This window comes from Nelumbo lutea, chromosome 5, assembly GCF_056320005.1.
Source record: "Nelumbo lutea isolate HS-2025 chromosome 5, American lotus-T2T, whole genome shotgun sequence".
In the NCBI taxonomy this organism is placed as follows: domain Eukaryota; kingdom Viridiplantae; phylum Streptophyta; class Magnoliopsida; order Proteales; family Nelumbonaceae; genus Nelumbo; species Nelumbo lutea.
Genome location: NC_142688.1, coordinates 42193151 through 42205837, shown reverse-complemented (window position 1 = coordinate 42205837; position 12687 = coordinate 42193151). Strand labels below are relative to the sequence as shown.

At 39.6% G+C, this 12687-nt stretch overlaps 1 pseudogene; it reads left to right on the top strand.

Moving 5' to 3' along the window:
- The first annotated feature begins 7530 nt into the window (after window positions 1-7530).
- LOC148851982 (caffeic acid 3-O-methyltransferase 1 pseudogene) lies at window positions 7531-7935 on the top strand (annotated as a pseudogene).
- The last annotated feature ends 4752 nt before the right edge of the window (window positions 7936-12687 follow it).

Here is a 12687-nt window from a genome sequence, read left to right as displayed (position 1 = left end):
CCCCATTTGGCTGCAAGTGCAGACTTTCTATAATGGTCTTACTGACTCAAATAAGACCATATTAGATGCTGCAGCCGGAGGATCCATAAATAATAAAACTCCTGAGGTTGCCCATGCACTTATTGAGGAAATGGCAGCCAACAATTATCAATGGCATTCGGAAAGGACTCAAACTAGGAAGCAGCAAGGCTTGCATAATGTTGACACTTATACAGCACTAGCTGCACAAATAGGAGCACTCAGTAAAAAAATAGATGAAATGCAGATAGCTGCCATGCATGTGCAGCCTCTTAATTGTGAATTGTGTGGGGGAGGCCACATCAGTACAGACTGCCAAGTTGGCAATCAGTTCAGACCATCTACTGAACAAGTTGACTATGTCAGCAATTCGTCAAGACAGCAGGGTTACCAGAGTCACCATACTTTTCATCCAGGATGGAGGGGACATTCAAACCAGTCCTGGCCAAATCAGCATATTTCCAAGCCGTTCCACCAGACTTATCATCAGCCTGAACCGAAATCCAATTTGGAGGAACTGATGACAAAATTTATAGCAGGTGCAGAAACTAGGTTCCAGAACCAGGAAGCCTCAATCAAAAACCTGGAAAACCAAGTGGGGCAATTGGCACAATTAATCTCTTCCAGACTGCCGGGAACTCTTCCAAGCAACACTGAAGTGAATCCACGAGAGCAGGTGCAAGCTATTACCTTAAGAAGTGGAAAAGAGTTGCCTGAGGTAGAAAAGAAGAATTGGGCTGAACCCAAGGCAGAAACAAGCCTTGGAACCAGACAACAGAAGACGGAACAACCAGAAGCACAACAAGGGATGCACCAACAACCACAAGTTCCATTCCCTAACAGGCTGAAGCAACAAAAATTGGAGAAGGAATTTGGTAAGTTTCTTGAAATATTTAAAAGTTTACATATTAATATTCCTTTTGCTGATGCTTTAGCCCAGATGCCACACTATGCAAGGTTTTTGAAGGAATTATTGGCAAACAAAAGGAAACTGGGAGATGTGGCTACAGTTGCATTAAATGAGGAATGTTCTGCTATCCTTCTGAACAAGCTGCCTCAGAAACTCAAAGATCCAGGGAGTTTCACTATTCCTTGTACCATTGGCAGTTTAAAAATTGAAAAAGCTTTATGTGACCTGGGAGCTAGCATCAATTTAATGCCATATTCTATCTTCAAGAAATTGGGGTTGAATGAACCCCAACCCACTAGAGTGGCATTACAATTGGCTGATAGATCCATTAGACATCCTAGGGGGATCATAGAAGATGTGTTAGTTAAAGTTGACAAATTCATTTTTCCAGTTGATTTCATTGTGTTAGACATGCAAGAAGATGTGGAGGTCCCGCTTATCCTAGGGAGACCTTTCCTGGCTACCGGGAAAGCAATGATTGATGTCCAACAAGGACAACTCAGCCTTAGGATACAAGATGAGGAGATAATTTTTAAAATGTCTGATGCTATGAAACATGCACCCTCTAGTGATGATTCTTGTTTTATGATTGATGCCATTGAATTGACAATTGATGAATGCTTCCAGGTAAGTAGAATAACTGATCCTCTTGAACTCTGCCTCCAGCAGGGAGAACTTGAAGAAACAGAAAATGAAAAAATAAACCTCATGATAGCATACCTGAATGATAAGCCTCAATTCAAGGGAAAGGGGTTTCTTAAATTAGAGAACTTAGGCAAATTGCCCGGACCATCAGGTAAGCCATCACCCCAAGAACCCCCCACCCTTGAACTGAAGCAATTACCATCCCATTTAGAGTATGCTTTCCTTGAGGAACCATCAGATCTCCCCGTGATAATTTCCGCAGCACTGAATCCCTTACAAAGAGAAAAATTATTAAGAGTGCTGCGGGAACACAAAAATGCTATAGCTTGGAAGGTAGAAGATATCAAAGGCATTAATCCATCAATCTGCACTCACAGAATTTTGATGGAAGAGGACAGCAAGCCTTCCGTTCAGCCCCAAAGGCGCCTGAATCCCAACATGAAAGAAGTGGTAAAGGCTGAAATAATTAAGTTGTTAGATGCTGGGATCATTTATCCTATTTCTGATAGTTCTTGGGTAAGCCCTGTGCAAGTTGTGCCCAAAAAAGGGGGTACGACTGTTGTTCCAAATGAGAAAAATGAACTCATCCCTACTAGAACCATTACCGGATGGCGTGTGTGTATTGACTATAGAAAATTAAATGAAGCCACCCGGAAGGACCATTTCCCTCTCCCATTTATGGATCAAATGTTGGAGAGGCTAGCCGGGCATGAGTATTATTGTTTCTTGGATGGATATTCAGGGTATAACCAGATACCAATTGCACCAGAAGATCAAGAAAAGACCACTTTTACTTGCCCATATGGAACCTTTGCATACCGAAGGATGCCCTTTGGGTTATGCAATGCCCCAGCAACCTTTCAGCGATGTATGATGTCTATATTTTCTGATATGGTTGAAAAATTTATTGAGATCTTCATGGATGATTTTTCAGTTTTTGGCTCTTCATTTGATGCATGTTTGAATAATCTGGAACAGGTGCTTACTAGATGTAAAGAAACACATCTTGTGTTGAATTGGGAGAAATGTCATTTTATGGTGCAAGAAGGCATAGTGCTTGGACACAAGATCTCTCAAAGAGGTATAGAAGTCGACAAGGCCAAGGTGGAGGCAATTGAAAAATTACCAACCCCAACATCTGTTCGTTCTTTGAGAAGTTTCTTAGGACATGTCGGATTCTATAGAAGGTTTATTAAAGATTTCTCAAAAATTTCCAAGCCATTATCTACCTTGCTTCAGAAAGAAGTGCCTTTTGAATTTTCAACTGAATGTCTTCATGCTTTCAACATCTTGAAAGACAAATTGATCCATGCACCTATCATGATAGCACCAGATTGGACCCTCCCATTTGAATTGATGTGTGATGCGAGTGATTTTGCTATAGGAGCTGTTTTAGGACAAAGAATGAACAAACATTTTCAGCCAATTTACTATGCTAGCAGAACCTTGACTGGACCCCAACTCAATTACACCACCACAGAAAAGGAGCTGTTAGCAGTAATATTTGCACTTGATAAGTTTCGTTCATATCTGATATTATCCAAGGTTGTTGTCCACACAGATCACTCGGCATTAAGGCACTTGCTTACCAAGCAAAACTCAAAACCAAGACTGATCAGGTGGATCCTTTTATTGCAAGAGTTTGACATTGAGATTAGAGACCTGAAGGGTGCTGCAAACCTGGCTGCTGACCATCTCTCCCGGTTGGACACGGTAAGCTCAAAAGAGGAGATAACCAGCAACATTCGAGAAGAATTTCCGGATGAGCAGTTGTACTCAATACAGAAATACTCATATCCTTGGTATGCTGATTTTGCTAATTATCTAGCTGCACAAGTCCTTCCTCCTAACCTTTCATATCAACAGAAAAAGAAATTCTTTTCTGATGTAAAATACTATCTGTGGGAGGAACCCTTTTTGTATAAATTGTGTGCAGATCAGATCATAAGGAGATGTGTCCCCGAGGAGGAGATGGAGTCGGTACTCCAATTTTGCCATGATAAAGAAGCAGGAGGTCATTTTGGAGCTAGTCGCACGGCAGCCAAGGTTTTGCAATCAGGTTTTTATTGGCCCACACTCTTCAAAGATGCCCATCGGTATGTGTCCACATGTGACAAATGCCAAAGATCGGGAAACATTTCCCGACGGAATGAAATGCCCCTTTCCAATATTTTAATCTGTGAAATCTTTGATGTTTGGGGTATAGATTTCATGGGACCTTTCCCGAATTCTTTTGGGAATAAGTACATCCTCGTTGCAGTTGACTATGTATCCAAATGGGTAGAAGCCATGGCTTTACCCACAAATGACTCAAGAAGGGTAGTACACTTCCTAAAGAAGCTATTCTCCCGATTTGGCACTCCGCGAGCTATAATTAGTGATAGGGGAACTCACTTCTGCAATAGCCAATTTGAGAGGTTAATGCAGAAATATGGAATTACACATAAATTAGCTACCCCTTATCACCCTCAAACCAGTGGCCAAGTGGAGTTGGCTAACAGGGAACTCAAAAGAATTCTGGAAAAGACCGTAGCATCCACCAGAAAAGATTGGTCCATCAAATTAGATGATGCATTATGGGCATACAGAACTGCATTTAAGACACCTATTGGCATGTCCCCCTACAGTTTGGTCTTTGGTAAAGCATGCCATTTACCAGTTGAATTGGAACACAAGGCCTATTGGGCTCTTAAATTCTTAAATTTTGACATTCAGGCCACAGGGGCTAAAAGGCGGTTGCAATTGAATGAATTGGATGAATTCAGACTTACCACCTATGAGAATGCCAAAGTTTATAAAGAAAGAATAAAAAACTGGCATGATAAGAACTTGCTGAGACGGGACTTTTATGTAGGCCAACAGGTATTGTTATATAATTCCCGTCTCCGCTTGTTTCCAGGTAAGCTGAGATCCAGGTGGTCTGGACCCTTTACCATTTCACAGGTTTTTCCCCATGGGGCTATAGAACTCACCCACCCAGTTCAGGGCACGTTTAAAGTAAATGGTCAGCGCCTGAAACCATATTTAATGGGCAGTACTGTACCCCCTCCATCCACTGTTTATCTAGATAACCAATAATCTCTTATGCCTGCTCATGAACAAGTTAAGGAATCTTTTTGTCATTTATCTTTTTAGAATATTAGTTAGTAAAATAAAGATCTTTTTCTCAAAATTCCAATTCTTTAAGGACTCAGTTCATCATTTTCTTTTCTTCAGTTTGCTCTAGCAAGTGTGACTCCCTAACACTACGAACATTGAGGACAATGTTCATCTCAAGTGTGGGGGAGTGAGCCCGAGGCTAGGGTATGGGGGTTGAAACCATGCACCTCATGCACCCCAACACACATATGCAAGCAATGACATCACAAAAAAAAAAAAAAAAAAACAAAAAAAAAAAAAAGACTGGAACCCCTCAAGTTCATTACTATTTATTTGATGATTTTTTTTAAGAAGGAATTCAATGAGTTGAGGGAGACTGATGTACTTGTTAAGTTTTTATTCTTGTGAATGACCCAATTTGATTTATGCAGGAGAAAAGGGGAGCTGAATATGCCTTTCAGCATGACTAGCCCTAACTTCCTTCATGTGTATGGAAGCCCTTGATTTCATTGTTAATGGTCAAGAGAGCTAGTGCACATCTGAAGTGCTAATTCTTGAGGTTCAATAATTGCAAAGAAGGACAAAAGCCCAAATTGACTCCGCTATTCTGAGCTGAATAGTAAAACTAGCAGCTTAGAACATGAGTCCTATTTACCTACCTCAAACAAGTGACCAGTGTGAGATGGAACATAAGATGCACGCACACCGAAAAAAAAAAAAAAAAAAAAAAAAAAAAAAAAAAAAAAAAAAAAAGAGAGAGAAAAGTGTGAGATGGAGCATAAAATGCACTCACACCGAAAAGAAAAAAAAGAAAAAAAAAAAAAAAGGTGAGATGGAGCATAAAATGCACTCACCCTTAGAAATAAGTAATTGTGGTGACAATCGAGGTTCAAAGGGGCACTCTAAAGTTGAACTCTCATTGAGATTTAGTTACAGATGTGAAACTAAGTGAAATTTGATTATTAACCTTGAACAATTAAAGAGCTGATTTATATATGAATTAGGAGTGAAGGCTAGACTATGATGAAATTCATATTCTCCTTTCCTCGGATCTGATACATATCTTAAATGGTAATTTACAAAAATAAGAGTTAAGCACTTACAAAAGTTCCCCGACTACTCAATGCATTTCTATCTTAAAAAGTTCACCAGGTAAATGGTGAGAACAGAAGGGGGGAATGCTAAGTTTATGGCTGATGTCTTTGCTTGAGGACAAGCAAAAGCTTAAGTGTGGTGGTATTTGATGAACTTACAATTTATCTATATTTTATGAGGTTTTTGCATGAAATTTTATAATGGTTTAATTAAATTTTTGCCGTATTTTAGCTTGATTGCAAGAAAGATTTCAGGGGGAGCCAAATCAACAAAAAGAAGGCAAAAGCAAGAAAAGAAAACCCAAAAATTTATCAAGTTCAGCCCGGCCCAGCCATGAGAGCAAGAGAATTTCATTCGGCCCAAGAAGAGCAAGTGAAACTCTTTGGAAAATCCAAGGGAAGAAGCCTAGCTATGAGGAGAATTCGGCCCAGCAAGGAAGGCCCATTTTTAGCCCAAATAACAGCCTAGAGTGTAGCCCACATGAGCTCAAAAGCAAGCTAAGTTGTAGCCCAAATAGCAGCCCAAAGGGAGCTAGGGGCGGCAACTTCTAGGAGTTTCTTGAAGAGAAGGAGGGAGCACTCTAGAAGGTTCATGAGGGGTGTAATACACCCCATTCTAGAGGCTTCAAGAAGGGGCAAGAGCCCCCTTGAAAAACTATATAAGGAGGCCTCTAGGAGGGGAGAAAGTTGTTCAATTGCTTGAGAGGAAGGCTCTCCCACTCTTAGAGGTTCGGCCACCTTGAGAGAAGAGAAGAGAAGAAGGCTAGGCGCAAGGAAGAAGAAGAAGAAGGGCTGAAGGAAGTTCAAGACAAGCAAGCTAGAAGAAGAAGGTGAGTTCGAATTGAGAGTTTGTGATTCAAAGATCTTCTGTAATAAATCATTTGTAGTTTCATTCTCTTTTGATTTGAATTCAGTTTCTTAGTTATATGTTCTTTCTTCTTTCTCCTTGTTTCCATTCTTCCTTGATGTATTTCAGCTTGTAAAATTTCAGTTCAGCAATCTAATTCTTTTTGATTCATTCAAATGGTCATGCATTGTATTTGAAGTTTCTTGAATAAGGGTGTGATTGTAGATTAATTCGGCCAACTAACCTTCAAAACTCAGATCTGAATTCTCAGATCTGAGATTGCAAGATCTGAATTGCTTGAAAGAGAATTCAGATCTGCAATTTTCAGATTGGGCGAATTAATCTACAGCTTGGAATTCCTAGAGTGCTTGAGAGAGACTCTAGGAATTCAGATCTACTATTCAAGAACTGAATTGAGTGCAAGGTTAGAGATAACTTGCACAATTCAGTTGGTGATCAATTCAGATTTGAATTGATGCCTTAGAAGTGTTTGAAGAAATGCATGCATGAGGATTAGATTCTTGCTAGAGATAGCAGAACCGTCACTCATGCATAGGATAAACATGCACTTGAGAGAGGCTGTTCATGACCTTGGGGTTTCACCAAACCAAGGCTCAATCATGATTCATTCGAATGATCCAAATTGATAGATTGCTGAATTCTGAGATTGACATTTACTGCTTACTCTTCTAACCTGAATTGAAGGCAATTGGACCAATGATTTAGATAGATTTTAATTTAGGATTTCTTAGCTTTCATTAGAGTTTTGATTTATTTGTTGATCAGATAAGAAATGTTCAATTTAGTATTGGTAATTGTTTCCTAAATCCTCGTGGGAACTATACTTCACTCACTACTTTATTACTTGAACGGCTAGTGCACTTGCTAGTGTCACAATGAGCCACACATCAGCGGCCATGCAATTTGCAAGTGCGTTAGTGCTTCCTAGGGCCTTGAAAGTCACTATAGAACAAGATGTGTTCGAGATCATATCTAGAGCTGGCCTTGATGTGTACCTCTCAACTTCAGAGATTGCCTTGCACCTTCACATTGAAAACCCAAATGCAGCAACCATGCTTGACCGTGTCATGTCTCTACTAACGAGCTACTTTGTTCTTAAATGCTCTCTCATCAACTGGGACAATGACCAAGTTGAAAGGCGTTATGGCTTGGCTCCTATCTGCATTTTTTTCACTAACAACCAGGATGGAATGTCGCTTCAACCCCTGCTTCTAGTGATTCATGACAAGTTGATCATCATGGGGACTGATCAGGAGATCGTAACACATATGAACTTTGTGATCATAAACTTGCTTTATTAGGTGTTAGACAGTGTATGCCCTTAGCTCCAATCAGCATGATGTACATTATGACATTTACTGAAAATGAATAAAGTACATATTTGATTTATGTTATTATGGTGTGTTTCTGTGTAATACGCTTAAACTGGACACATATGAGAATCGTGTTAGTTCAGAATCTTTACAGTCTTTGGATAGATATGAGGAGATTTATCTTGTCAAGGCTGAAACTGATGTACTGCCAAGCTGGTTGGGGTGGCTTGTCTCAGCTGCCAGGGTGAGACCTGAGGTACATGCAGTGTGGGCTTTTTGAAACCCTGAACTGGACCAAAATTCCAGTATTGCCTTCTATCTTGGAGATAGATGGGAAAAACTGGAATGTTACACCTGACCCATAGACTCGATTATGATACTGCACTAGATGCCAGATTGGCCTGTCTTTGATATGCCAATCAGTGGGATCCTTAGATCGGGTTAAAACCTAGGTATGTTGGGATAGTCTAATAATTCATCTGAGTGGGTGATCATAGTGACAGGATCAGCCCCTTTGTCGGACAAAGTGAATGATCGGGGATGCACTCTCTCTGATTGAAACCTAAACTGCCGATAGTTGATTTCAGCCGTTGAAATTTTGTTTTACAAAATATATTTATATAGAGATATACATATATATATTATGGTTTCAAAATGTTTGCAATAGGTTTTAATTCCCAAAATCCATGTGAGTAGAGAGTGCAACATTATACCTTGCAGCCGAGGGAGAGGTCCTCTCTTGTCGGGCAGTGTTTAGTAATTATGGGCTAAGAGGTTAAGTGTAAGACCATTGAGGATTATACCTGATGGGCTAATCTTACATCTGCCCACAGTCCTTGGGCCTTCATAAGATGGCTGGACCCAAGGATCATTTAGTATGTTGGGCCCATTAAGAGCCGATTCAACCTGAAAGCTTAAGCTATAAGGTGATGTCTCAAATTAGGTTTTAATTCTCTAACACAACCCATCATGTGAAAATCTATTGGGTTTGAGGCATGAAGCATGAACAAGGGGAGTCCAATCCACACCTTATACTGAAATTTAATTAAATATAGTGGGGTGAAAAGGATTGAACATTAGACCACTTACTCAAATAGGCTCCGATAACCGTTTAAAATAAAAGTTAAAGCTATTAGATAAGAAAAAAAACAAAACAATAATGTACAAGAAAGTGAGCACACACGGAGGATTTTTAACGTGGAAAACTCTTCTAAAAACTTAATGGTAAAAAGCACAGGACACTAGTCTAGAAAAATTCCACTATCTCTTTAAAATAGGTGGATTACAATCTTTTTGGACTCTATCAAAGGATAATAATGACAAGAAGATGAGCTTTGCATCCATGTTATAGAGGATGACCTTGTTGTTCACACATCACACTAATTATTATGGCTAATACAATCTTGTTCACGCACACCGCTATTCTATGTAAATAATATACACAAATAAATAGAATAGGACAATGATTCAACTTCCAAAACTTCAATCTTTGAAGATACCCAAATCAATTAATTATCTCAACATATAGTCGCGAGCCTACTGAATACCAAGAGATGTGAGGTTGTGAGGACACCATCAATGAGGCCCAAATAAGAACACAAGGTTAGGAGGGTGAATCTAGCTTGTGAGGTCAGAGAGAAAATCGTGAGACCAAATTCTATGCTAGGTTGAGGTTCGAAGAAAGATAAAGTGGAAATGTTAGAATGATCATCCAAGGGCCCATAAAAGTAACTATGATCAAAACGATTAGCAAGACTAAGAGGCAATGAATCCAAAAAGTTGCAACACCATCATCCCATGCCGTTGCAAGGTTACAGATCCCACAAGACTATGGGACTACCATTCGCAAGGTTGTGAAGTCATGGATCCCATAAGGCTACAAATGGAAAACTCATCCTCATTATGATGAGGGAAAACCCAACTAAACTCCCCCCTCCCAACTCATGAGGGCTCTACAAAACCTACTCTATTTCTACATAGGGCAAACTTCTAAACAACAACAATCTTGGTCATCATGTTTAATCTAATCTCATCAGTCTGAATCTTCTTAAGTTCCCCTTACTTGGTATCTCAGAGCATCATAGATTTATAGATATCTAATATTAATATGCTTGAACTTATCTAGAATGGAAAATAGAGTTATTACTCACGGATGGCACTCTAACAGTTTGAGTGAAAAACATATTCTTCCTACTTTAGTCCAAATTCCTATTGGGATCTCTTCATCCATACCAGTCTTTGCTTGTCTCAGTGATGGCAATGAATCAGTTTCAATGGTGGACAAGGAAACCCACTTCTGAAGTTTTGACTACCACAGGACTGCTCCCACATGAAAAAGTAATCAAATATCTAGATGTGGATTTTCCTAGAATCCAAATCATATTTGCATTTATGTAGCCATCTAGCACAAAATTACCATTTTCAAAACATAAGTAAACTTTGGATGTTCCTTAAAGGAATCTGAGTATCAAATTCATAGCTGCCCGTTGTTTCTTTCCTAGGTTTGAAAAAAATTTGCTTACTACACCAACATGGGTGACGCCTGGCCTAGTACATTAACATGGCTTAAATCAAACTTCCCATTGCTAATTGATGAGATAAAAAAGTACCCTATTTTTATCCCCTAATATTCACTCTTTTATACTTATTTAGCACTTAAATGGATTCATTACTCTTGTATTTCGATTCAGGGCAAAAAAAAGGCAATTGGGAGAAAACAGGGCAATTCAGATGATTTTGCACAGTTTCGGCAACAGTCAGTAATCTGGGCATAATTCTCAATTCCAAACTCCGAATTGGACAATTCAAGAGGCATTAGAAACCTTTAGGAAGGTGGAAATCAAAATCCCCTTGTTAGATGCTATAAAACAGATCCCAAGATATGCAAAGTTTCTAAAGGAATTATGCACTAACAAGAGGAGGTTGCGAATCGATGAGAAGGTAAGGGTTGGAGAAAACGTTTCAGTTGTCATCAAGAGGACCTTGCCAGAAAAATGTGTTGATCTAGGTATGTTCACCTTACCTTGTGTGAATGGCAATAAATGAATCGAGCATGCCATGCTAGACTTAGGTGCATCCATCAATGTCATGCCATACTCGATATACTGTGCATTGAGATTAGGTCCCTTAAAGGAAACTAAAGTTGTTATTCAACTAGCTGATCGTTATAATGCCAACCCGGAAGGGATTTTTAAGGATGTGTTGGTGCAGGTTAATGATTTAATTTTTCTAGCCGATTTTTACATCCTGAAGATGGAGGAGGACACAGTCACAAGTTCATCCCCATTTCTATTAGGCAAGCCATTCATGAAAACGACCAAGACCAAAATAGATTTGGACGAGGGTACCCTCTCCGTCGAGTTCGATAGAGAGATTGTTAAATTTAATATATTTGAAGTTATGAAATATCCAAGTGAATGCCATTCGATCTGCTCTATTGATACCATTGATTCGATTGTGCAGGAAGATTTTGGAGAGGAGGGCATGGATGAGGAACTTGAATTCAATGCACAATTGGACAGGGATGAGGAGTTTGATACACCCTATGAAACTCTAGAACCGATGCCGGAACAAAAGGTAATCAATTCTAATCTTCCATCGTCATGTTCTCACAAGAAAATGTTACCTTTTGTTTTGTAGGTTTCGGAGTTGGAACTAAAGACCTTACCTGATCACTTTAAGTATGCGTACTTGGGCGAAAAAGAGACTCTACTCATGATCATTGCCAAAGGGTTGACCAAATGGTATTGCTGCTTGTCTTCATCCAGATGGTGGCATCGTTAAGCGAGCTTTCATCCCATATGGTATTGCTGCGTATGTCTTCATCCAGATAGGTACTTACACGGGTGGCTTCAACACTTTTGTTGTTGTCGGTCCAGCCTACAAGCCTCTCCATATCGACAGTAAGCCTCAGCTGGTTTCGGAAAGCTCACTGGTCTTCATAAATTTTACACTTCAACTAACAATCTCGAAGGAGATCTCTCAGAACTCAGGTTCCTGACACAATTCATCTCTCTACAACTCTTCAAGAATAATCTGTCGGGAGAAATTCCCAAATAGTTTGGGGATTTTAAGTATCTCATGAATTTGACGCTTTACTGGAACAACCTAAGTGGCACTCTCCCTCAGAGGCTTGATTACTAGATAGACTTCAATACCATCGATGTCTCTGAGAATTATTTGGCGGGTTTAATTCCGCCTGATATGTGCAAGAACGACAAATTGAAAGCCTTGCTCATGCTGCATAACAAGTTTATTGGAGAAATTCCAACCACTTACACGAATTGTTCAACTCTAACTCTTTTCTACGTAAGCAATGATTCTCTTTCTAGCAGCGTCCCTACTGGAATCTAGGGTTTGCCCAACCTCAACAACATCGATTTCACTATGAATCACTTGCAATGAGCCATTATGTTCGACATCGCGAATGCCAAAGCAATGTGGCAGTTATACATTGCAAATACTAGATTTTCAAGTGAATTGCCGCCAGAAATCTCAAAAGCGATGACTTTGATTTCTATTGACTTGACCTCCAACAATTTCTTAGGTGACATTCCACTTAGTATCGGAAAATTAAAGAAGCTCAACATTATTCAGTTGTAGGATAAGATGTTTTCTAGAAGCATACCCGATTCGTTAGGTTCAATCGTTTCTTTGAACATCATAAATTTCACCGACAGCTCACTCATCGGTCAAATTCCATCGACACTAGGGCATTACCCTCCTTGAAATCGTTAAACT